The sequence below is a fragment of the Scyliorhinus torazame genome, chromosome 1 (assembly GCF_047496885.1).
Source record: "Scyliorhinus torazame isolate Kashiwa2021f chromosome 1, sScyTor2.1, whole genome shotgun sequence".
Taxonomy (NCBI): Eukaryota; Metazoa; Chordata; class Chondrichthyes; order Carcharhiniformes; family Scyliorhinidae; genus Scyliorhinus; species Scyliorhinus torazame.
Window position 1 is genome coordinate 55,150,578 of NC_092707.1, and position 25,288 is coordinate 55,175,865.

Here is a 25,288-nt window from a genome sequence, read left to right on the forward strand (position 1 = left end):
TGGCTGTGATCACCGAGGTTTAAAGGGCTCTGGCGGCTGGTTTGCAGCACTTTTGGGTCCCCTTGCTGGGCTTGTGGCAATGTCACCTGTGAGGAATTGCCCTTCTGGAGTGGCAGCCAAAACGTGGATGAGAGCAGGTGAATCCATAGATTCAGTTCAGGGGCGACTATGAGGTTCCTGGACGGGGTCCCGTGCGATGCCATGATGCATGGGCAAAGTGCGGGACTCTGCCAAGGGGTGCTTCCCAGCCTTATGTGGGTTGAAGACTCTCACTCAGAGTGGGGGCTACCTGACCTTCCTTGACGAGTCAATTGTGCCAATTTAGTCAGCATTGCAATGCATGAGTGTGTCAGTGATTAGCACCCAATAGTCAGCGGAAGTGTGCACAACTCAGTGGTCAATGAATGAAAACCATTCTCTGCTATCTATGTTTTTGTCTCTCAGTTCACTTGATTTTGTTTCCTTGGTTATTTATGTTGATCAAAAAAGTTGGAATCACATTTGGGTTTGATGATCGGAACATATATGGGCAGCGATTGGCCGGACGCTCTAGGAAAATGGTGATAACTTGCAGTGAGGACAGAACGATACTCCACTTATCCTCTGCAAAATGTCTGACTCCTACCTGACAGAGAGCTGAGTGCAACCTGCCACTAAATGGGCTGATCTAGGGGTCCAGAGAAGCTGACATATCTCAGCTTCTGGTTCCTCCTCCGAGGTCAGGGATCCCAGTGTGTTTTTCATCCTACTGAAAAGGTGGGCAGACTTTCCTCATAACTAGACAATGCTGGGGCTTTGAGAGGCCTGCTCGTTGATGTTCGGGGAGGACCGTTCATGGATTGGGGGTTGCGGATGGGGAACAGCGTCAGCAGTGGTGTGGCTACTGCATGGGAGATGGGTGAGACATCACTCGTGCCTGCACCATGCAGTTGAAGCCCTGCACCATGGAGTCGTGGAGGTCATGAACGAAAACCTGGAGCGTACATCCTCCCCACCATGGGGTGTACGCCATGCACCAAGGTCTCCACTGCAGACGCCACCCTCGCAGTGTTGGCCTTGTTGCATTGGAGAGACGGCATCATCTCCTCAGGTAGTAGGTGATGGGATTCTTCCAGCCGGTCTTGTAGTCTGAGGAGGGATACTGTCATTCTATCCTGATGCTTGCGACTCTGCCTTTGTAGCTCCAGGAGCATTGGGGCGACCATACCCAGGGGCACATCATTGGCCTGAGGTTCAGCAGAGTCCTGGGCTCCGGCATCCCTCAGAGTGCCAGATCCCTGGGACGTCCCTGACTCTGCCTGCTGTGGATCTTTAGCTATGGCGTGCTCACCAGTGAGTGAACCAGAAGCCTGCCTGCTAATTATTCCCACCGAGGTGTGTGTATCTGCACTGGTGGATGGTGCGGGTGACAGCTGTGATGGCTCTTCAATACTCGTCTCCGAGATGCTTGGAGCATCTCGGTTCTGTGGTCTCCAGGCGGTGTGAGGATGATCCGGACTGTTAGACTGATTACCTGCAAGGGAAGCGAGGTGCCATTAGTGTACCACAGGGGCAGACTAATGGGTGAAACTTACTCCATGGCTGCATGTGTTGAGAGTTCTCACTTTTGTCTCTTGTCCCCCCCCCACCCCCCTCCTTCCCTCTCGCCCTCTGCTCAGGTGTGGTCCTGCTCCTCACCGGCCAACTGAAGAGCTTTTTCCTCAGGGCATTCGGGTTCTTAACTCGGGCATGACTCTGGCAGGCTGTGTCCACTCACGCCGGCTGTGCTCGAGTATAGGCTGAAGTCCTGCCAGGCCAGATGGTAATGAGCTTTTGCATGCAAGGGAGATGAGAGGGAGCGGGGATATCTAAACCTAAGCCTAAATGTTGTCCAAGGGCAGCATGGTGGCACAGTGGTTAGCCTACTGCCTCACAGCGCCAAGGTCCCAGGTTCGATCCCGGCTCTGGGTCACTGGGTCATTCTCCCCGTGTTTGCGTGGGTTTCGCCCCCACAACCTAAAAATGTGCCGGGTAGGTGGATTGGCTACACTAAATTGGCCCTTAATTGTCAAAAAATGAATTGGGCACTCTACATTTAAAATAAATAAATAAATGTCGTCCAGATCTTTGTGCAAGCAGGCACAGATGGCATCATTATCTGACAGGTTATGAATGGAACTGAGCACAATGCAATCATCAACGTACGTGCCCACCTCTGACCTGATGATGGAGGGAAGGTCATCTGAAGATGGGATGAGGACACTGTCCTGTCGAACTCCTGCAGACATATCTTGGGATTGAGGTGATGTCTCCAACAATCACAAACATCCTCCTTTCTGCTAGATATGACTCCAGGGAATGGAGAGTTTCCCCTCCAAATCACACTAATCTCCAATTTTACTAACTTTGCTAGAAGCCACGTTCAGTCAAATGCTGTTTTGATGCCAAGGGCAGTCACTCTCACCTCACCTCTGGAATTCAGCTCTTTGACCATGTTTGGTCCAAGATTATAATAGTGGAGCCAAGTCATCCTGGTGGAATTAAACATCAATGAGCTCCAAATAAATTTCATAATCTCTTACATCTTTTAAACATGAACTGTATATTTTAATCTTTCACAGACTTTTTATGTGTGTTTTATAATTTATTTGCTCCTCCGTTCATACCATCTGGTGATCTCTTCATTGCATTTATTGCAAATGTGCGACATTACCAATGATTATGTCGTAAATCCTGCCTGCCGCAGCTGTTACCAAAGTACATAGAGTGTAATCTAACCATACACCAGTTATTTCAGAAATGTAACTGGAAAGGAAAAACAACAAAATCAAAATAGTGGAGAATTAACACTTCACTAAAAGTTTGAATGTCAAAGTTTGCATTTTTGAAACCTTGTTGTGGAGTTCTGTTGCATTGTAATACAGTTGAAGTTCTTCACAAACCGAGAGATTTCTAAACAATTGCATGTTGCTGTTTGTGATCTCGCTGGACAAAATATATCTGCCATGTTTATTTACATTACAATATTAACTACAATTCATTGGCTATGAATTAATAACAATAATTATCTTTATTAGTGTCACAAGAAGGCTTACATTAACATTGCAATGAAATTACTGTGACAATCCCTTATTCGCCACACTCCGACGCCTGTTCAGGTACACTGAGAGAGAATTCAGAATGTCCATTTCACCTAACAAGTACGTCTTTCGGGACTTGTGGGAGGAAACTGGAGCATCCGGTGGAAACCCACGCAGACATGGTCCCTCATGGCAGACTGGTACAAAAGATGAAGTCACACGGGATCAGAGGTGAGCTGGCAAGATGGATACAGAACTGGCTAGGTCATAGAAGGCAGTGTAGCAATGGAAGGATGCTTTACTGATTGGAGGGCTGTGACTAGTGGTGTCCCGCAGGGATCAGTGCTGGGACCTTTGCTGTTTGTAGTATGTATAAATGATTTGGAGGAAAATGTAACTGGTCTGATTAGTAAGTTTGCGGACAACACAAAGTTTGGTGGAATTGCGGATAGCGATGAGGACTGTCAGAGGATACAGCAGGATTTTGATCGTTGGGAGACTTGGGCGGAGAGATGGCAGATGGCGTTTAATCCGGACAAATGTGAGGTAATACATTTTGGAAGGCCCAATAACGAATAACGACGAGTCAGAATACAGGAGGGAGATAGAGAACCTAGTGGAGTAGTGTAGCGACAACAACCTCTCCCCCAATGCCAGCAAAACTAAAGAACTGGTCATTGACTTCAGGAAGCAAAGTACTGTACACACCCCTATCAGCATCAACGGGGCCGAGGTGGAGATGGTTAGCAGTTTCAAATTCCTAGGGGTGCACATTTCCAAACATCTGTCCTGGTCCACCCACGTCGACACTACCACCAAGAAAGCACAACAGCGCCTATACTTCCTCAGGAAACTAAGGAAATTCGGCATGTCCATATTAACCCTTTAAAGGGCCTGTTCCTGTGCTGTACTTTTCTTTGTTCTTTGTTCATGGGGAGAACATGCAGACTCCGCACAGTGACCCAAGCCAGGAATTGAACCCAGGTCCCTGGGCACCATGAAGCAACAGTGGTAACCACTGTGCTACCGTGCCGCCAACGTCAATAAATCACTGCCAAAGAGCATTTATCTCATTTGCTGAATGTATGACTTTGCTGTGTACATTATTGGCTACTGCTATTAAATGGAATCATAGAATTTACAGTGCAGAAGGAGGCCATTCGGCCCATCGAGTCTGCACCGGCCCTTGGGAAGCGCACCCTACCCAAGCTCACACCTCCACCCTAGGTCCTGCAACCCAGTAACCCCACCCTTTTTGGACACTAAGGTCAATTTAAGCATGGCCAATCCACCTAACCTGTACATCTTTGGACTGTGGGAGGAAACCAAAGCACCCGGAGGAAACCCACACAGGCACGGGGAGAACGTGCAGACTCCGCACAGCCAGTGACCCAAGCCGGAATCGAACCTGGGACCCTGGCGCTGTGAAGCAACAGTGCTAACCACTATTCTTCCGTGCCGCCCACAGTACAAAACAACAGTAACAACACTTCAAAATTAATTAATTGACCATGATTTTGAACAGCCTAATGATCTGATAGGTGCTATATAGATGCTAGTAGTGTGTAGAAATTGGTTCTGTTAAGCATTATGTGATTAACATGCACGCATCCTGCAGCAACCTGCTCCATGTTCCACACCTTTAAAAAAAATTTTTAGAGTTCCCAATTATTTTTTCCAATTAAGGGACAGTTGAGCGTGGCCAATCCACCTGTTCTGCACATCTTTGGGTTGTGGGGGTGAAACCCCACGCAGACACGGGGAGAATGTGCAAACTCCACACGGACAGTGACCCAGGACCGGGATTCGAACCTGGGTCCTCAACGCCGTAGGCAGCAATGCTAACCACTGTGCCACCGTGCTGCCCGCATGTTCCACACCTGACCTGTTTAATATTTGCCTCTTTTTTAAATGCCTCAGGATGTATAAGATGCAATATAAATGCAAGATGTTGTTGTTGAATCACAGCACACAGTTCATTCATGGCACTGCAAGGGAGTCTACTTAAAATGCATATACTTAGATTTTGATACAATTTATACGGATTGGCAATTGTGCAGTTATGTCACCAGTTGTCTTTTTTTTTCAATTTAGAGTACCCAATTCTTTTTTTCCCCCAATTAAGGAGCAATGTAGCATAGCCAATTCAGCTACCCTGCACATGTTTGGGTTGTGGGGGTGAGACCCACGCAGACACGGGGAGAATGTGCAAACTCCACACAGACAATGGCCTGGGACCGGAATTGAACCCAGGTTCTCGGCGCTGTGAGGCAGCAGTGCTAACCACTGCGTCACCGAGCTGCCCTATGTTACCAGTTTTCTAATGATAATTGATAAGTATTTTTAATTAGACACTATAGTCTGTTCAATTTCTTTCCCTGCTTGAATGGTTTGAAGACATTAAGTTAAATTTGTAATCTCTCAAACATGCCCAATTTAAAACAGTATTTAGGCAACATTAGGATATGATTTACTTCTGTGTAATTGTTAATGTTAGCACTATTTCAAATATTTCCACACATTAAAAAAATCAGATTATTGTCTTCAGTTTTGCATTTTAAAATTTTGTTCAGAGTCATGTTCACACAAGTACATACAGTCAATTAGAATTGGAATAACCAAGAGTTACAACTCCACTTTGCATATTCCTCACGCCGACCTGTGAAACACTGAGGCATTCTTTACTCTAGGCTATATGAACACAAATTACTGTTGTTTGTTATTAAACATAATCCTGATAAAGAGTGACAACAACTTGCATTTAAATAGCACATTAAACAAAGCAATATGTGCAATGGCACTTCACAGAGCATCACCAAACAAAATTTTACTCTGAATCACACAGATGGGTGACTAAAGCTTGGTCAAGAGGTAGGTTTTCAGAAGATTTTTTTTGCATTATTTCATGAGATGCAGGCATCACTGACAGGGCCTTGAATCAGATGGCCATTTCAGAGGGCAATTAAGAGTGATCCACATTGCTATGGGTCTGGAGTCCCATGGCCTGACTAGGTCAAGGTAGTAGATTTCCTTCCCTAAAGGGCATTCGTGAACCAGATGGGTTTTTACGACAATATATGATAGTTTCATGGCACCAAATCCTAAAACTTATTACATGAATTAAATTCCATCAGCTGCTGTCATGGAATTTGAACCCATGTCCTCAGGGCATTAGCCTGTGCCTTTGGATTGCTATTCTAGTGATATTATCACTATGCACTGTCTCCCCACAAAGGAGGAGAGCCAGTTTGCGGCGGGTGGGGGGGGGGGGGGGGGGGGGACTCCACAGTTTAGGCCCGGTACAGTTGTTAATGAAGGGCCGATTAGAATTGCAGATGCACAAGAGGCTAGAATTGGAAGAGTAGAGAGAGGTTGGAGGGCTGTAGGACTGGAAAAGGTCATAGATATATGTAAAAAGAGACAAGGCCAGGGAGGGATTTGAAAACCAGAATGAGAATTTTAAGACTGACGCATTGCCAGACAGTCCGTGTAGATGAGCAAACACAAGTCTGATGGGTAAACAAAACTTGCTGCGAGTTGGGACACAGGCTGCAGTTTTTCCTAAACTAAATGTTGTCGCTTGTAAACATTACTATTAACATTACTATTACTAATTAGACTTTAGAAAATATAGTTTTCCTCCAATTCTCCACTCTCATTCCTTGCTGGCTGTAGCTAACAACTGTACTATTAAATACATAGGGCAGCACGGTAGCATAGTGGTTAGCACAATTGCTTCACAGCTCCAGGGTCCCAGGTTCGATTCCGGCATGGGTCACTGTCTGTGCGGAGTCTGCACGTCCTCCCTGTGTTTGCGTGGGTTTCCTCCGGGTGCTCCAGTTTCCTCCCACAGTCCAAAGATTTGCAGGTTAGGTAGATTGGCCATGATAAATTGCCCTTAGAGTCCAAAATTGCCCTTAGTGTTGGGTGGGGTTACTGGGTTATGGGGATAGGGTGGAGGTGTTGACCTTGGGTAGGGTGCTCTTTCCAAGAGCCGGTGCAGACTCGATGGGCCGAATTGCCTCCTTCTGCACTGTAAATTCTATGGCTATGGTAATTAAAGAGGTGAATTCTTTGTGAAAACCAGTAAACCCTCATTGTTTGCAAAATCAACTTTAGAACACTGTTATAACCTGCCTGCTTACCATTGGCTGGGGACTAATGACAATCCCACAATCCCACACTGCTGAAGCCACCTCCCTGGATTTCTGTTGGATACAGGTTGGAAGTTGTTTTCTATTATACCATGCTTCTGTACGGACGTTTGGATGTTTTTGATGCTGCGCTGGAAAGCTGGAACCAGTACGCACAACGGATGCGTTACTATTTCCGGGCAAACAATATCACCGAAAACGAGCGCCAGGTGGTCATATTGCTCACCGCCTGCGGCCCGCATACGTTTGGGGTGATTAGGAGCCTTACGTACCCAGCTGCGCCGGACACCAAAACGTTTGATGAACTTGTGAATTTAGTGGGGCAACATTTTAACCCAACCACGTCCACGATAGTCCAGCATTACCGGTTTAATACTGCTGAGAGGACACCAGGAGAATCCCTTGCCGACTTTCTATCCAGGCTATGCAGGATTGCGGAGGACTGTGACTATGGTGAGACCTTGTCAGAAATGTTACGCGACCGTTTGGTTTGCGGTATTAACAATGTGGTCACCCAGAGAAAGTTGTTAGCTGAGCCAACATTGACTTTTCAACAGGCCATTCAAATAGTATTGTCCCGAGAGAGCACAGAATGAGGAGTGCAGGAGCTACAGGGAATGGAGGTGCATGCCTTGGGGCGCAACCCCTTCCGTCCGAAAACGTCCCCCCGCACTCCTGCGGTACCTTGGGCGAGGCGACATCCGGATCGACGCCAGTGGCCGTCGGACATTCCTCCCCGAAGGGAGCCTTCTCCAGAACCAATGGATGAGGAGCCATGTCCGTGTCAGACTTGTAGGCGCCGACCCCATCGCGGACGCCAGTCCTGGGGGCGCCAGAGGCGCCGTCGTTCCGACCGAAACTGGGACCAGCCCAGGGGCCGTACCTTCCATGTGGATGAACCTGCGGCAACTACTCCTGAGGACGTGGAGATGGAGGACGACTGCCTGCAGCTGCATTGTGTGGCAGCTCCCCATGTGGCCCCCATTAAGGTGACAGTACGGATCAATGGTCACCCGCTTGAGATGGAGTTGGACACTGGCGCAGCGGTCTCCGTGATCGCCCAGAGGACATTCGACCGCATCAAGCAGGGTATACAGACCCTTACATTAACCGACTCACAGGCCAGGTTGGCCACCTACATGGGGGAACCACTGGACATTGCAGGAACTACAATGATCCCTGTTGTTTATGGACGCCAGGAGGGGCGTTTCCCACTTATCGTGGTGCGCGGCCATGGGCCCAGCCTGATGGGTTGGGACTGGTTGCACCATTTGCGGTTGCAATGGCAGCACATCCTCCGAACAGTTTCTGGAGGGTTGACTGAGGTGCTAGGACGATACCCAGATGTATTCCAGCCCGGTTTGGGGAAAATAAAAGGGGCCGTAGCCCGTATCCAAGTCGAACCAGGAGCCATGCCGCGCTATTTCCGGGCGCGCCCGGTGCCTTACGCCTTGCTCGAGAAGGTAGAAGGGGAGGTCACTCGTTTGGAGAGTTTGGGTATTATCAGGCCCGTCCGTTTCGCTGACTGGGCAGCACCAATTGTACCTGTAATGAAGCCAGGTGCCACAGTTCGCTTGTGTGGCGACTATAAACTTACAGTGAATACGGCTTTCCGACTCGACCGATATCCAATGCCTCGCATAGAAGATCTCTACGCGAAGCTTGCAGGCGGACTTTCATTCACAAAATTAGATATGAGTCACGCCTACCTACAGTTGGAGCTGGACCCTGCCTCCCGACCATATGTAACGATTAATACACATCAGGGCCTGTATGAATATACACGGTTGCCCTTTGGAGTATCCTCTGCCTGCGCTATTTTTCAACGTGTTATGGAGGGCATTTTGAGACGTTTACCACGTGTCGCTGTCTACTTAGATGATGTTTTGATTACAGGGACGTCGGAGAAGGAAATTTGGAAAATCTGGAGGCTGTCCTTAGATGCTTTTCGGAGGCTGGAGTCCGTTTACGTCGCACAAAGTGCGTATTTCAGGCAAAGGAAGTAGTCTACCTAGGTTATCGGGTGAACCGCGAAGGTTTGCACCCCGTCGCAGAGAAGGTGCGCGCGATTCAACAGGCCCCCGCCCCGATTGACACTTTGCATCTTCGTTCTTTTCTCCGTCTCGTAAACTATTACGGGAAGTTCCTCCCCAATCTGGCAACTACGCTGGCCCCGTTGCACCTTCTGCTAAAGAAAAATCACACCTGGGTTTGGGGTCAGCCGCAAGAAACCGCTTTCCGGCGGGTAAAGCAACAATTGTCGTCGTCTGGGTTACTAACCCACTATGATCCTGGAAAGCCTTTGCTCATCACATGTGATGCATCCCCGTATGGTATTGCGGCCGTCCTGTCCCACAAGATGGAGAACGGGGCCGAGCGGCCGATAGCTTTCGCCTCCCACACATTGACTGCAGCGGAGAAAAAGTACGCGCAGATCGAGAAGGAGGGCCTGGCAGTGGTTTTTGCGGTGAAACGCTTCCACCAGTACGTGTATGGCCGCCATTTCACTATCGTGACTGATCATAAGCCTCTGCTGGGACTTTTCAGAGAGGGTAAGCCAATACCGCCCATTGCTTATGCACGGATCCAGCGCTGGGCTTTGTTGCTTGCTGCATACGAGTATTCTCTGGAGCACAAACCAGGAACGCAGACAGCGAATGCCGACGCACTGAGCCGATTGCCTTTATCGACCGGCCCCATGTCGACCCCCATGACCGGTGAGGTGGTTGCAACCCTAAATTTTATGGACACCTTGCCTGTCACGGCATCACAGATCCGTGAGTGGACCCAGATGGAGCCAGTCCTGTCAAAGGTTCGGCACATAGTCCTGTATGGTGGGCAGCATAGACAGCTCCCAGGCGAGTTGCGGGCATTTTCCTCCAAGCTTTCAGAATTCAGCGTGGAAGACGGCATCCTCTTGTGGGGGCGCGTGTGATTGTCCCGGAAAAAGGACAGGAGCTGATACTAAGAGACTTGCACAATGGGCATCCAGGTGTGACCAAAATGAAAATGTTGGCCCGGAGTTATGTCTGGTGGCCAGGCCTCGACACCGACATTGAGAAGATGGCCCAAAACTGCTCCATTTGCCAGGAGCATCAGAAGCTTCCGCCGGCCGCGCCCCTACATCACTGGGAATGGCCAGGGCGGCCTTGGGCGCGCTTGCATGCGGATTTCGCAGGTCCTTTTCAAGGATCCATGTTCCTTCTATTAATCGACGCCTAGTCTAAATGGCTAGAGGTGCATAAGATGCTGGGCACAACGTCCTGCGCAACAATTGAGAAGATGCGTTTGTCTTTTAGTACGCATGGCCTCCCCGAGGTGCTGGTCACGGTTAACGGCACTCCATTCACGAGTGAGGAGTTTGCGAGGTTCATGAAGATGAACGGCATACGCCATATCCGCACTGCCCCATACCACCCGGCTTCAAATGGGTTGGCAGAGCGCGCAGTGCAGACATTCAAACGAGGCCTAAAAAAGCAGTCTTCCGGATCAATGGACACGAGACTGGCTCGCTTTTTGTTTTCGTATAGGACCACCCCCCATGCGGTGACTGGGGTAGCTCCCGCAGAACTCCTAATGGGCCGGAGACTTCGCACCCGCTTTAGTATGGTTTTCCCGGACATTGGCGCAAAAGTACGCCGCACACAAGAACGGCAGGGACAGGGTTTTTCTCTGCATCGGCCGATTCGGCAGTTTGTGCCCGGTGACCCAGTGTTCGTTCGGAATTTTGCTGGTGGTGCCCAGGGGGTTCCTGGCGTAATCTTTCGCCAAACGGGCCTTATATCTTACCAGGTGCAAGCCCACGGTCGTCTCCAGCGCAAACATGTAGACCACGTTCGGTCCAGAAGACTATCCCTTCCAAAGATTCCCCGCCCCCGGAGCTCATTGCTACAGCCACAGAGACCAGAGACATTGGAAGGTAGTCCTCACAATCTTCCTCTGGTGCCTCAAAGCCTGCGCAGGTCGTTACAGAACCGCGCGGAGATAGAGACGCCAAAATGACAGAGGCAGCAGACTCTGACTCCGAGATGGAGACACAGGACGCATCAGAGGGGGAATCCTCGTGCCCACGGGCCGTGGATGTACAACCGTTACGCCGTTCCTCACGGAAGCGCCGGTCTCCGACTCGTTACACACCGCCTGATCCAGCGCCGCGTGCAAATGGTGTCCGGCCTGCGGCAAAACGAGTCCAACGCCCTCCTTCGCCAGGGCTTTGGGGGGGAGGGATGTTATAACCTGCCTGCTTACCATTGGTTGGGGACTAATGACACTCCCACAATCCTGTGGGAGTATGAGCTTCCCCAATGAGGGGGGCGGAGAAACCATTAGTAAACTCCATGTATAAATAAAGCTGGCCAGTTTGGAACCAGCAGGAAGGAGTGTGCAGCAAGGGACGTTGCTGCTGCTGTTCTATATATATATATGTTATTGTAAATAAATGTTATTACTTTGTATCCTTAAAACTCGTGCTGGATTCTTCATGGCCCTCACAAAAAACACAAATCCTGTTTTTTAATTTTTAATAATCTTTATTGTCACAAATAGGCTTACATTAACAATGCAATGAAGATACTGTGAAAAGCCCCTAGTCGCCACATTCCGGCGCCTGTTTGGGTACACAGAGGGAGAATTCAGAATGTCCAATTCACCTAACAGCACGTCTTTCGTGACTTGTGGACGGAAACCTGAGTACCCGGAGGAAACCCACGCAGACACAGGGAGAACGTGCAGACGCCACACAGACAGTGACCCAAGCAACTGCTCGGTCCAAGATCGCAAGAAACTTCAGAGAGTCATGAACACAGCCCAGTCCATCACACAAACCTGCTTCCCATCCATTGACTCCATCTACACCTCCTGCTGCCTGGGGAAAGGGGGCAGCATAATCGAAGACCCCTCCCACCCGGCTTACTCACTCTTCCAACTTCTTCCATCGGACAGGAGACACAAAAGTCTGAGAACATTCAAGAACAGACTCAAAAACAGTTTCTTCCCCACTGTCACCAGACTCCTAAATGACCCTCTTATGGACTGACCTCATTAACACTGCACCCTGTATGCTTCATCCGATGCCGGTGCTTATGTAGTTACATTGTGTACCTTGTGTTGCCCTATTACGTATTTTCTTTTTCTTTTCTTTCCTTTTCATGTACTTAATGATCTGTTGCGCTGATCGCAGAAAAATACTTTTCACTGTACCTTGGTACAAGTAACAATAAACAAATCCAATCCAATCTGGCAGCCTCTCCATCCTGACTTCAGCATTTTCACTTTTGTGAGGCCTGGTGTCGGAGCGTCCAGAATTGACCGCCTCTACATTTCAAGGGCGTACCTGCCCCGTGTCCCGACAGCTTCTGTGCAGTAAGTGCCATGCTCGGACCACCCTCTGGTGTGAGCGGGGCTCGCCCTGTCTCGCACTCAGTCACGGTCTGCGTACTCGCACTTTAACAACCTGCTGCTGGGGTACGAGCGGTGCCTGGGCTCGTTTCATTGCTTCTGGACCGGCTGGAGAAGGAAGCGAGGAGGCTTCTCCACCTTGAGGCTATGATGGGATGTGGGCAAGATTCACGTGTGTACGTTAGGTCGCAGATCCAGATCCTCATGGACATGGACTGTGAGCTCCCCCTTCTCCTACTTGCTGGAAAAAAGGCGCTGGGTCCGTCAGCAGCTCCTTATGCTGCTGGCCGACGACAGGTCACTTGTCTTGAATCCGGTGGAGGTCAGGGCTCAAATCCGAAGCTTCTACAGCACCCTCTTCTCTCGGGATCTGTCCAGCAAGTATGCTTGCAGAGTTTTGAGGGAGGACCTACCGCAGGTCGGCCCGAAGGGCGCCGGGAGATTTGATGCCCCTGTAAGCCTGGAGGAGCTGACCGGCGCCCTTGACAGCCTGTCCAGGGGCAAAACACCAGGGCTGGACGGATTGACCGTGGAGTTCTTCAGGACATTCATAAACGTCCTGGGGAGCGACTATGTGGGGGTCCTGGGGAAGGTATCGTGACCGGGGAGATACCCCTCTCGTGGCGCAGGGCCACATTACCCTGCTGACAAAGAGGGGGCATCTCCATCCCCTTAAAAACTGGTTTCCCGACTTTTCAGAACTTTTGAGCGCTAGAAAAGAGGGCCACAAAGTTGCTGATTGAAGTGTGCAGAGCTGTATGGAAACAAAGAAGAGCAGAAAGCAGCGAAAGCAAGAAAAGAAGGGGCAGAAACAAAGTAGTGTGGGAGCTGACCCGGGACCAAAGATGGCTGACCGGACCGCGATCCAAACAGCGCAAGACAATATGCTGCAGGTCATAAAAGGAAGTTTTGAAGACAGGAAGCGGAATAACTTAGAACCGCTGCAGAAAGCGGTGGAGCAAGTGAACCAAAGACTAGAGGTCCAGGACAAAAAGGTCAAGGAGCTGGAGCAAGCGGTGGAGGAACAGGCGGACACACAAACGATCGCTGCAATAGAGATAGATGGGTTAAGGAGTGACAGAGAAGGCTGCTTGACAGGCTTGAAGACCTGGAAAACAGAGCCCGCAGACAAAATTTGAGAATTATTGGCCTCCCAGAGGGGGCCAAAGGAGCGGACGCCACAACTTTTGTGGCAGACCTGTTGCAACAGCTGATGGGGGCTAACTCCTTTTTAACTGGCTACAGTCATATAGACCAATCTCCCTGATCAACGTCGACGCCAAGCTCCTGGCTAAGGTCTTGGCACTTGGAATTGAGGACTGTGTCCCGGAGGTGATCGGGGAAGACCAAACAGGGTTTGTGAAAGGCAGACAGCTGGTAGCCAACTTGAGAAGACTACTCAATGTGATCATGATGCCCCCGGAGGGCAGAGAGGTAGAGGCAGTGGTGGCAATGGATGCCGAGAAGGCCTTTGACCGGGTGGAGTGCGACTATTTGTGGGAGGTACTCGGACGGTTTGGGTGGGGAGGGCTTTGTTGACTGGGTTAGACTATTGTACGAGGCCCCAAAAGCTAGCGTGAGGACGAATAGGACAACATCAGAGTACTTTAGACTACACCGGGGGACCAGACAGGGATGCCCACTCTCCCCGTTGCTGTTTGCACTGGCCATAGAGCCACTGCCGATTGCCCTGAGAGCTGCGTGGGGGTGGAAGGGAATGATTAGGGGAGGGGTGGAACACAGGGTATCGCTGTGCGCGGACGACCTGCTCCTGTACGTATCAGACCCGCTGGCTGGGATGGACAGTATACTAGGAATATTGAGAGAATTTGGCAGGTTTTCAGGGTACAAACTGAACATGGCTAAGATGTTTTGTTATGTTTCCTTTGTAACATAAGCGGCTTCCTTGTGTTGCATTTGTCAAGGAAGGTCGAGACGTGTAAATAACTTCAACTCATTTATTTACACTATGTACACTTTTATAACTTGAGTTCGACACTACTGCTAATACTATTGTAGCTACCTAAACTGACTAACCAGTTGCTGTCTTCCACATGGTGGCTGTGATAATGAATCAACCCTGTGCCTCTCCTCACTGATTGTCTCCACTGGTCAAAAGGGGCTGATCATGTGTGTGGTGTCCTTTATGTATCGGTTGGTGTAATGCCCCCCTGTGGTCGTGTCACCTCCTTGTGTATCGTGAATGTCCATTGGTCGCCTCCCATCTAACTTATCTATTGGTTGAGTGTGTGTGTGTGATGTTTCTGGTGCTCCCTCTAGTGTCTGTCTAGCTTACATGTATTTACAGTGATGCACATCACCACATAAGAGTGAGATGTTTGTAGTGCAGGCGAGGGGCCAGGAGAACAGGTTGAAGGGGCTGTCATTTAGGATGGTCGGAGAAAGTTTCCGATACTTAGGGATACAGGTGGCACGAGACTGGGACAGGCTGCATAAGCTAAATTTGACTAGAGTGGTGGAACAAATGAAGAGCGAGTTCAGGAGATGGGATGGACTCCCGCTATCACTTGCGGGGAGAGTGCAGACGGTAAAGATGACGATCCTCCCAAGATTCCTGTTTATTTTTCAGTGCCTCTCGATTTTCAGCCCACGGTCCTTCTTCAAAAGGGTCAACAAGATTACGTCCTACACTATCCCGGGCCGCACGATCCACGACAATATCCATCTGTTCCGGGACCTGGTCCATCATTCCCAGAGGGCTGGTATGTCGAGCGCCTTCCTGTCCCTTGATCAGGAGAAAACATTTGACAGGGTGGATCACGAATACATATTCGTGACTCTGCAAGCATTCGGATTTGGGATGCATTTCATCGCCCGGATCCGACTTCTGTACACTGCTGCTGAATGTCTCATTAAGGTTGACGGGTCCCTGATGGCGCCCCTTCGCTTTGGGAGAGGAGTGTGTCAGGGCTGCCCCTTGTCTGACCAACTATTTTTTTTTTAAATTGTTTTTATTCAAGTTTTTCTTTAACAAAATTTTGCATAACCAATAACAAAAAGGAGAAAATTTAACAAACAGGTGGTTAAAGTCCATTTACAAAAGAAGAGTATACATTACATTACATACTCGGTTCCCCACCTATCCCCCCCCCCCCCCCCCCCCCCCCCCCAAGATTGCTGCTGCTGACCTTTCAACGTTCTGCCAGAAAGACAAGGAACGACTGCCATCGCCTGGAGAACCCCAGCAAGGACCCTCTCAAGGCAAACTTTATCCTCTCAAGACTGAGAAACCCAGCCATGTCACACTAACCCAGGTCTCTACACTCGGGGGCTTCGGGTCCCTCCACATTAACAAGATCCGTCTCTGGGCAACCAGGGAGGCAAAGGCCAGGACGTCGGCCTCCTTCGCTTCCTGAATGCCCGGATCTTCCGACACCCCAAATATTGCTATCACCGGACTCGGCTTTACTCGAGCGCCCAAGACCTTGGACATAGCCTTTGCAAATCCCTGCCAGAATTCTTTAAGCGCCGGGCATGCCCAGAACATATGGACATGGTTTGCTGGGCTCCCTGAGCATCTCACACATCTGTCCTCCACCCCAAAGAACTTGCTCATTCTCGCTGTCGTCATGTGTGCCCGGTGGACCACTTTAAACTGAATTAAGCTGAGCCTGGCACAAGATGAGGAGGAATTAGCCCTGCCTAGGGCATCAGCCCACAGGCCCTCATCCAGCTCCTCGCCCAGCCCCTCCTCCCATTTGCCCTTCAGCTCCTCTGCCGAGACTTCCTCTGCCTCCTGCAGTTCTTGGTATATGTCCGACATCTTCCCCTCCCCTACCCAGATGCCAGAGACCACCCTGCCCTGTATCCTGCAGGGGGGGGGGGGGGGGGGGGGGGGGGGGGTAGCGGGAATGCCACCACCTGTTTCTTCAGAAAAGCGCGGACTTGGAGGTATCTAAAGGCATTCCCCGGGGGCAGACTAAATTTCTCCTCAGGCGTCTTCAGGCTAGGAAAAGTCCCATCTATAAACAGGTCCCCCATCCTTTTGATACCCGCCCTATGCCAACTTTGAACCCCCCGTCTATCTTGCCTGGCGCAAATCTATGATTATGCCATATCGGGGACCAGACTGAGGCCCATTCCTCCCTCCTGTGCCTTCTCCACTGACCCCAGATACTCAGTACCGCCGTCACCACCAGGCCTGTGGTGTACCGTGCCGGCGAGAACGGCAGCGGTGCCGTTATCAATGCCCCTGAGCTGGTGTCGTCGCATGACGCCGCCTCTAGCTGCTTCCATGCCGCCCCCCCGTCCATTACCCATTTCCTAATCATCGCTATATTAGCCGTCCAGTAATAACTGCAGACGTTCGGCAGTGCCAGCCCTCCTCCCCACCGGCTGCGCTCTAAGAACAGTCTTTTAACTCGCGGGGTCTTGTTTGCCCACACAAATCCCGTGATGATAATCCTGTTCACCCGCTTGAAGAAGGATTTGGGGATGAAGATGGGAAGGCACTGGAAGACGATCGTCATTTTCATGGACTGCACCCTACCCTCCATGGAAAGCGGGAGCATGTCCCATCTTTTGAAGTCTCCCTCCATCTGCTCTACCAGCCGAGATAGATTGAGCTTGTGTAGGGCATCCCAATTCCTAGCCACCTGTATACCCAGGTACCGAAAGCTCCTCTCCACCCTCTTGAGCGGGAGCTACCCAGTCTCTCCTCCTGGGTCTGGCCAACTCTATTCTATTTGCATGGAGCTTTACCTGTAACCCCTGCGGAGGAAGTTATTGGGACTGGTTCTGCGCGGGGCGGGCATTGGGGTGGTCCTCTCGGCTTCCTCTGATGATGTGCTCCTCATGTTCACCAACCCTGCTGATCTGTGGGGGATGCGAGAGTGCCAGGCTGTGTACTCTGCCGCGTCCTCTGCCAGGATCAACTGGGCCAAATGTTCTGCACTCCTGGTCGGTTCATGGCAGATGGACCCCTTCTCAGAGAAACTCAGGCCTTTCACCTGGATCAGGACCAGCCTTCTCTACTTGGGAGTCCATCTTTGTCCAGCTGAGGAATCCTGGCCGGCTAACTGGCAGGAGCTGGAGGCCAAGGTCACCGCTCATTTGAGACACTGGACAGGACTGTTCTGAGCGCTGTCTTATAAGGGTGAGATCTCGTCATGAACCAGCTGATAGCCTCCATGTTCTGGTACCGGCTAGTAACCTTGACCCCCCTCCCCCTGACTTTGTCACAAAGCTTCAGAGAATGCTTGTAGAGTTCTTTTTCGACAAGAGACTGCACTGAGTTGCTGCTAGGGTTCTGAGTCTCCCGCTTAGGAAGGGTGGCCAGGCGCTGGTGTGCCTGGCCCCCTTCCGCCTTCAGACCTTACAGCGATACCTATACATTGAGCTCCCTCCACGATGGTATGCCCTGGTGACGCATTTCTTCTGCCAGGTGCATGGCTTGAATTATGACATGCAGCTCCTGTTCATAGAACTGCAGGGTCTTCGTTACCCTCTGCAGTCGCTGCCCAGGTCTTTTACCAGGACCTTCTCAAAGTCTGGAGCATGGTCGCCTCGCACCTCAGCGCCCACTCCGTCAGGAGTCTGGCTGTCGTCGGGGAGCCGCTGCTCAGGAATCCGCACCTCCACAATGCCATTTCGAGTGGCTGGCGGAGGAGCGAGCTGTGTCTGCCGGGGTGACCAGGATCGGGGACATGCTGGGTGGCAGAGGAAATGGCTGGATGACTCCCAGGACACAATTTCCTCGCGGCTTGGAGGACGTGCAGGTGGTGGTATCCCGTCAGGGCGAACCCCTGCTCGGCCAGAATGCACATTGGCCCCAGGCCCTGACACCTCCCTCGGAGGTTGGTGCCCCACAATCCTTTAAATTTAGAGTACCTAAATCATTTTTTCCAAGGGGGAATTTAGCTTGGCCAATCCACCTACCCTGCACATCTTTGGGTTGTGGGGGGCGAAACCCAATGTGGAGAATGTGCAAACTCCATACGGACAGTGGTTCGGAGGCGGGATCAAACCTGGGACCTCGGCGCCGTGAGGCAGCAAAACTAACCACTGCGCCACCGTGCTGCCCCTGGTGCCCCACAATCCTAGCCGCCTTGCGGAAATGCCCTCTGTGCCTTTTCACACTGCAAGGAGGGGTTTCCTGTATGGGCTGCTGCTGCACACCAGTCACCTCCTTACCCTTGCCCATCACCCGGACACGCCATGGCATGCCATGCTGCCGTCCGGAGGCAGAGGTCCCCACTGGAGGTCCCTCTATGGAGAAGTCCTCCCCCTCAATCATGGGGACTTGGGGTGGAGGGTGTTGCATGCAGCAGTGCCATGCAATACCAGTTCACGGACGTCCAAGAAGCCTGCCATTTTTGTGGCCTTGTGGAGTCTGTGGACCACGTCTATGTTGCGTGTTGTAGGCTGCACTCCCTTTTTAGTTTTCTGAGGTCTTTTGTTGAGGGTTTGTTTGCACTTCATCTCCTGATATATGGGCACCAGGTGCAGAAAGGGGCAAGAAAGGCGCAGGACCTCCTTGTGAACCTGCTCCTGGGCCTGGCAAAGCACAGGGCGACAGAGGGGGTCGTCCAATCAGACTGTTTGTCCATCTTCTGCAGCTAGTGTCCCACGGGCACCATCGAGGCCTTCCATGCCTGGTGGGCACCGCAGGGGTTGGGGTGCTTTATTGACCCCTTTAATTGCACTCTTATTTGATGTTTTTAAGTTTCCATTGATCTTTGTTACGTTCAGGCAGAGCCCCTAACAGGAGCGGCCCTTTTTGCTTTGTCCCTAACTTTGTTTTCCTGTCTTCTATTTGGTTGGTTGACCTCAACAGAGTGGCCAATCCACTTACCCTGCACATCTTTGGATTGTGAGGGTGAGACCCACACAGACACGGGAAGAATGTGCATTCCACACGGACAGTGACCCGGGCATTTTTATTTAAATTGTAGTGAGGGCTGGGTACTGGGACATTTAGAATGAAAGTTATGGTTTAAGGTTGTGTCAATGAAACAATTGCCTGGGCTCTGTTTGGAATGAGTTCTTGAAAATTGTGGCTGCTGGCTATCAAGTACCTATGTAAACATTCAATTGCATCTGCAATTATTGTGAGTCTGAAATGTTACTGTTGATGTACGAGTTCTTCAGTGCTATAACTTAGGCCTAACTATCTTTAGTTGCTTCATCAATAATCTTTCCTCCTTCATAGAATCTCTACAGTGCAGAACGAGGCCATTCGGCCCAGCTTATCTGCACGGACCCTCTTAAAGAGCACCCTACCTAGGCCCACTCCCCTGCCCTATCCCCGTAACCCAACCTAACCTGCACATCTTTGGACTGTGGGAGGAAACTGGAGCACACAGAGGAAACCCACGCAGACACAGGGAGAACGTGCAAACTCCACACAGACAGTCACCCAAGGCTGGAATTGAACTTGTGTCCCTGGCGCTGTGAGCCAGCAGTGCCGTGTCAGAGGTGCCACTGTGCCGCCCATGAAGTCAGAAATAGGGCTGTTCACTAATGATTGTACAGGGTTGAGCTCAATTAGCATTTCCTCATATAATGAAGCAGCCCATTCCCATCTGGAAAATATTTAAGCTTGGCTGACAACTGGCAAGTAGCATTCGCTTCTCATAAATATGAAGCAACGGACATCTCCAACAAGCCAGAACCTGATCACCTCCTCTTGACACTTAATGATATTACAGTCATGAATGCACACCTAGCAATGGCCTGGGAGAGTTACCATTGATTGACCACAAGCACAACTGGGCAAACCACAACGGATCAGAGGCCTGAAATTTTGTGGTGGGAGGCTTCCCTTCTCATTCTCCAAAGCCACTCCACCACCTACAAGGCCAACTCAGGGGTGTAATGGAATACTCTCACTTACCTCGATGGGTGTAGCTGACTTAGGAGCTCAATTTCATTCAGGTCAAATCAGTCTGTTTGATCAGCATCTCACCCACTAGCATAAACACCTAAACTCTCCACCACCAGTGCACTAATGCTGCTGTGTGTTTGTCTACAGGATGCAGTGCAACAATTCTTTAAGGCTTCTTTGATTGCATCCAACAAACCTACAAATTTTGCCAACTAGAAAAACATATAGCCGGATGGGAATACCTCCAAGTTGCCCGCCGAGTAATTCTGACTTGCACATATATTGCCATTCCCCCATCAATATTAGATCAAAATCCGAACATTATTCTGAAAACATTCAACGTGCAGATTTAAATACACCACCTCAATACGCCAACATCTTCATGCACAAGTTCGAACAAGACCTCTTCACCGCACAGGACCGTCAACCGACGCTATACACCAGATACATCGATGACATTTTTTTCAGTTGGATCCACAGCGAAGAATCACTGATCCAACTGCACGATGACATCAATAAGTTCCATCCCACCATCAGACTCACCATGGACGACTCTCCAGAATCGGTGAGGGCAGCACGGTAGCACAAGTGATTAACACTGTGGCTTCACAGCGCTAGGGTCCCAGGTTCGATTCCCTGCTGAGTCGCTGTCTGTGCGGAGACTGCACATTCTCCCCCTGTCTGCGTGGGTTTCCTCCGGGTGCTCCGGTTTTCTCCCACAGTCCAAAGACATCCAGGTTAGGTGGATTGGCCATGATAAATTGTCCTTAGTGACCAAAAAGTTTAGGAGGGGTTATTGGGTTACGGGGATAGGGTGGAAGTGAGGGCTTAAGTGGGTCGGTGCAAACTCGATGGGCTGAATGGCCTCCTTCTGCCCTGTATGTTCTATGTATGTTCATTCTTGGACACACATCTCCATCAAGGATGGTCACCTCAGCACTTCGCTTTACCGCAAGCCCACGGATAATCTCATGATGCTCCACTTCTCCAGCTTCCACCCTAAACACATTAAAGAAGCCATCCCCTGTGGAAAAGCCCTCCGTATACACGGCATCTGCTCAGACGAGGAGGTACGTAACGGACATATCCTGACGCTGAAAGACGCGCTCGTAAGAACGGGATATAGCACTCGACTTATCGATCAACAGTTCCAATGCGCCACAGCAAACAAACGCTCCGACCTTCTCAGAAGATAAACACGGGACATAACCGACAGAGTACCCTTCATCATCCAGTACTTCCCCGGAGCGGAGAAACTACAACATCTTCTTCGGAGCCTTCAACACGTCATTGATGAAGATGAACATCTTGCCAAGGCCAGCCCCACACCCCCACTACTTGCCTTCAAACAACTGCGCAACCTCAAACAGACCATTGTTTGCAGCAAACTACCCAGCCTTCAGGAGAACAGCAACCACGACATCACACAATTCTGCCATGGCAACCTCTGCAAGACGTGCCAGATCATCGACATGGATACCACCATTATACGTGAGAACACCACCCACCAGGTACACGGTACATACTTGTGCGATTCAGCCAAGTTTGTCTACTTCATACGCTGCAGGAAAGGATTTCCCGAGGCGTGGTACATTGGCGAGACCATGCAGCTGCTGCGACAACGGATGAACGGACATCGCGCGATAATCACCAGGCAGGAATGTTCCCTACCAGTCAGGAAACACTTCAGCAGCCAAGGGCATTCAGCCTCTGATCTTCGGGTAAGCGTTCTCCAAGGTGGCCTTCAGGACGCAGGACAACGCAGAATCGCCAAGCAGAAACTGATAGCCAAGTTGTGCACGCATGAGTACGGCCTCAACCGGGACCTTAAATGTCTCACTACATTTAACCCCCCACCATCTGGCCTGGGTTTGCAAAATCCTACCAACTCTCCTGTCTTGAGACAATTCACACCTCTTTAAACTGTGATAATCCTTCTCTCCAGTCGCACCATCTGCACATGTAAAGACTTAATTACCTGCAAAGACTCATATTCAAAGTATCATCTTGTATCATTGGCTTTGTCTTTATATGCTGTGTTTGTGTAACCTATCTCATCACTCACCCGATGAAGGAGCTGCGCTACGGAAGCTAGTGATTCCAAATAAACCAGTTGGACTTTAACCTGGTTTTGTAAGACTTCTTACTGTGCCCACTGATGCACAATCAATTACTCTCGAGACAAGGCGAGTCATAACTAATAGGCTTTAATCAGCTAGAACTGTACCCAGCAGCTTCGATACAGAAAGTGAAGGCTGCTGGGACAGCATTGGTTCTTATACCCCGCCTCTCAGGGTGGAGCTATGTACGTTAGCCAATGGTAGACTCTTAGATCTAGCCAATAGGCATCCACCTCTCAGGTACTGCAATACCTGGTATTGCCACACCCACCTCAGTCCAACACCGGCATCTCCACATCAGATTGAAATTGTTCACAAAGAATGTCTACCACCACCTTCCCAGGGCTATTCAGGTTAGGTAATACATGTAGAAGTGCCAGTGACATGCAAACCCGAGAATGAATACAAAAAGTAATAAGTTTAAAAAGAAAATATTACTGGATTGAATATTCATCCCCCAATCAAGCTATTGGAATAAACCTTTCCAAATATATAACACCAGGCAGATAAACTATTGTTCCATTTGTTAATATATGTTAGAATTATTGGATGAGGAACTGGAAAGTGCAGCATCAGCTTTTCACACAAAAACCATGATGAAGGATCCAATATTTTTCGATGTGAGCATTTGCTCATTCAGTAGCAGGTTTGCATCACACTGTATAGATTAGGGAACCTTCTACTCATCATACATGTCCACCTAAAACAAGGATTCTGCCCACTGCCTGTGTAGATCAGAGGTCTAAGATTTTCAGGTCCTTTCCTATATTGGTTGTGTGCTGACCATCCTGCAGTCAGCTTTCTCTTTTTAAAAAAAATATGTTTATTAAGAATTTTTAAACAAAATTTTCAACCATACAAACAACCCCCGTAACACAAAAGAAAGAAAGCTTGCATAGCAAGACATGAACATGGCAAGTCAATCTGTTACAGAACTTTGTACATTGGATCCCTCCCGTACATATCAGTTTTCCAGATAATTCATGTATTTTCTTGCTCAAATGCCCCCCAGAAAAGCCCCCCTTCCCCCTCCCCCCCTCCCCAAGAAAGATATCCCCCCCCCCGGGTTACTGCTGCTGCTGCCCGACCTTCTAACCGCGAGATAGTCTAGGAACAGTTGCCACCGCCTGTAGAACCCCTGCGCGGACCCTCTCAAGGCAAACTTTATCCTCTCCAACTTGATAAACCCTGCCATATCATTTATCCAGGCCTCCACGCTGGGGGCTTCGCCTCTTTCCACATTAACAAGATCCTTCACCGGGCTACTAGGGACGCAAAGGCCAGAATGCCGGCCTCTTTCACCTCCTGCACTCCCGGCTCGTCCACTACTCCAAATAGTGCTAGCCCCCAGCATGGCTTGACCCGGACTTTCACCACCTTAGATACTGTTCCCGCAACTCCCCTCCAGAACCCCTCCAGTGCCGGGCATGACCAAAACTAATGGACATGGTTCGCCGGACTTCCTGAGCGCCTCCCACATCTGTCCTCCACCCCAAAGAACCTACTCAGCCTCGCCCCCGTCATATGCGCTCTGTGAACTACCTTAAACTGTATCAGGCTAAGCCTGGCACATGAGGACGAGGAATTAACCCTACTTAGGGCATCAGTCCACAGCCCCTCAATCTCCTCCCCCAGCTCCTCTTCCCATTTACCTTTCAGCTCCTCTACCAAAGCCTCCCCCTCTTCTTTCATCTCCTGGTATATCGCCGACACCTTGCCCTCCCCGACCCATACGCCCGAAATCACCCTGTCTTGAATCCCCTGTGCCGGGAGCAGTGGGAATTCCCTCACCTGCCGCCTCACAAACGCCCTCACTTGCATGTACCTGAAGGCATTTCCCGGGGGTAGTCCAAATTTCTCCTCCAGCGCCCCTAAGCTCCCAAACATCCCATCGATGAACAGGTCCCCCATTCTTCTAAACCCTGCCCGATGCCAGCTCTGAAACCCCCGTCCATCCTTTCTGGGACAAACCGATGGTTATCCCTGATTGGGGACCACACCGAGGCTCCCATCGCTCCCCTATGTCGTCTCCACTGCCCCCAGATCTTTAGCCTTGCCGCCACCACCGGGCTCGTGGTGTACCTTGTCGGCAAGAGCGGCAGCGGTGCTGTCACCAGCGCCCCCAGGCTCGTTCCTTTGCAGGACGCCATCTCCAACCTCTTCCACGCCCCCCCCTCTCCCTCCATCACCGACTTACGGATCATCGCCACGTTGGCTGCCCAGTAGTAGCCTCCCAAATTCGGCAACACCAACTCTCCTCTATCTCTGCTATGCTCCAGGAACCTCCTCCTTACCCTCGGGGTCTTGCTCGCCCACACAAATCGCATAATGCTCCTGCTTACCCTCTTAAAGAAGTCCTTGGTAATCACAATTGGGAGGCATTAGAATACAAAAAGAAACCTCGGGAGGACCACCATTTTAATCGACTGTACCCTGCCCGCCAGCGAGAGTGGCAACATGTCCCACCTTTTAAAGTCCTCCTCCATCTGTTCCACCAGCCGCGTCAAATTAAGTTTGTGCCATGCCCCCCAGCTCCTAGCTACCCGAATCCCCAAGTATCGAAAGCTCCTTTCCGCCCTCCTCAACGGTAGGTCGTCTATCCCTCTTCCCTGATCCCCCGGATGCACCACAAAGAGCTCACTCTTTCCCACATTGAGCTTATAGCCCGAGAAGTCTCCAAATTCCCTTAGGATCTGCATGACCTCAACCATC

General features: G+C 50.3%; 1 protein-coding gene and 1 long non-coding RNA gene across 3 annotated transcripts in view; one reads left to right on the forward strand and one right to left on the reverse strand.

Annotated features, from left to right (window-relative positions):
• LOC140407779 (uncharacterized) overlaps window positions 1–22,580 on the forward strand; it is a 35,402-nt gene extending 12,822 nt beyond the window's left edge. Inside the window, exon 2 of the long non-coding RNA XR_011939800.1 lies at window positions 20,604–22,580. This is a non-coding gene — a long non-coding RNA (uncharacterized lncRNA). The remainder of the gene's footprint in view (window positions 1–20,603) is intronic.
• LOC140407621 (coiled-coil domain-containing protein 63-like) overlaps window positions 1–25,288 on the reverse strand; it is a 177,658-nt gene that overhangs the window by 151,177 nt on the left and 1,193 nt on the right. The gene's annotated exons all lie outside the window — the stretch shown is intronic.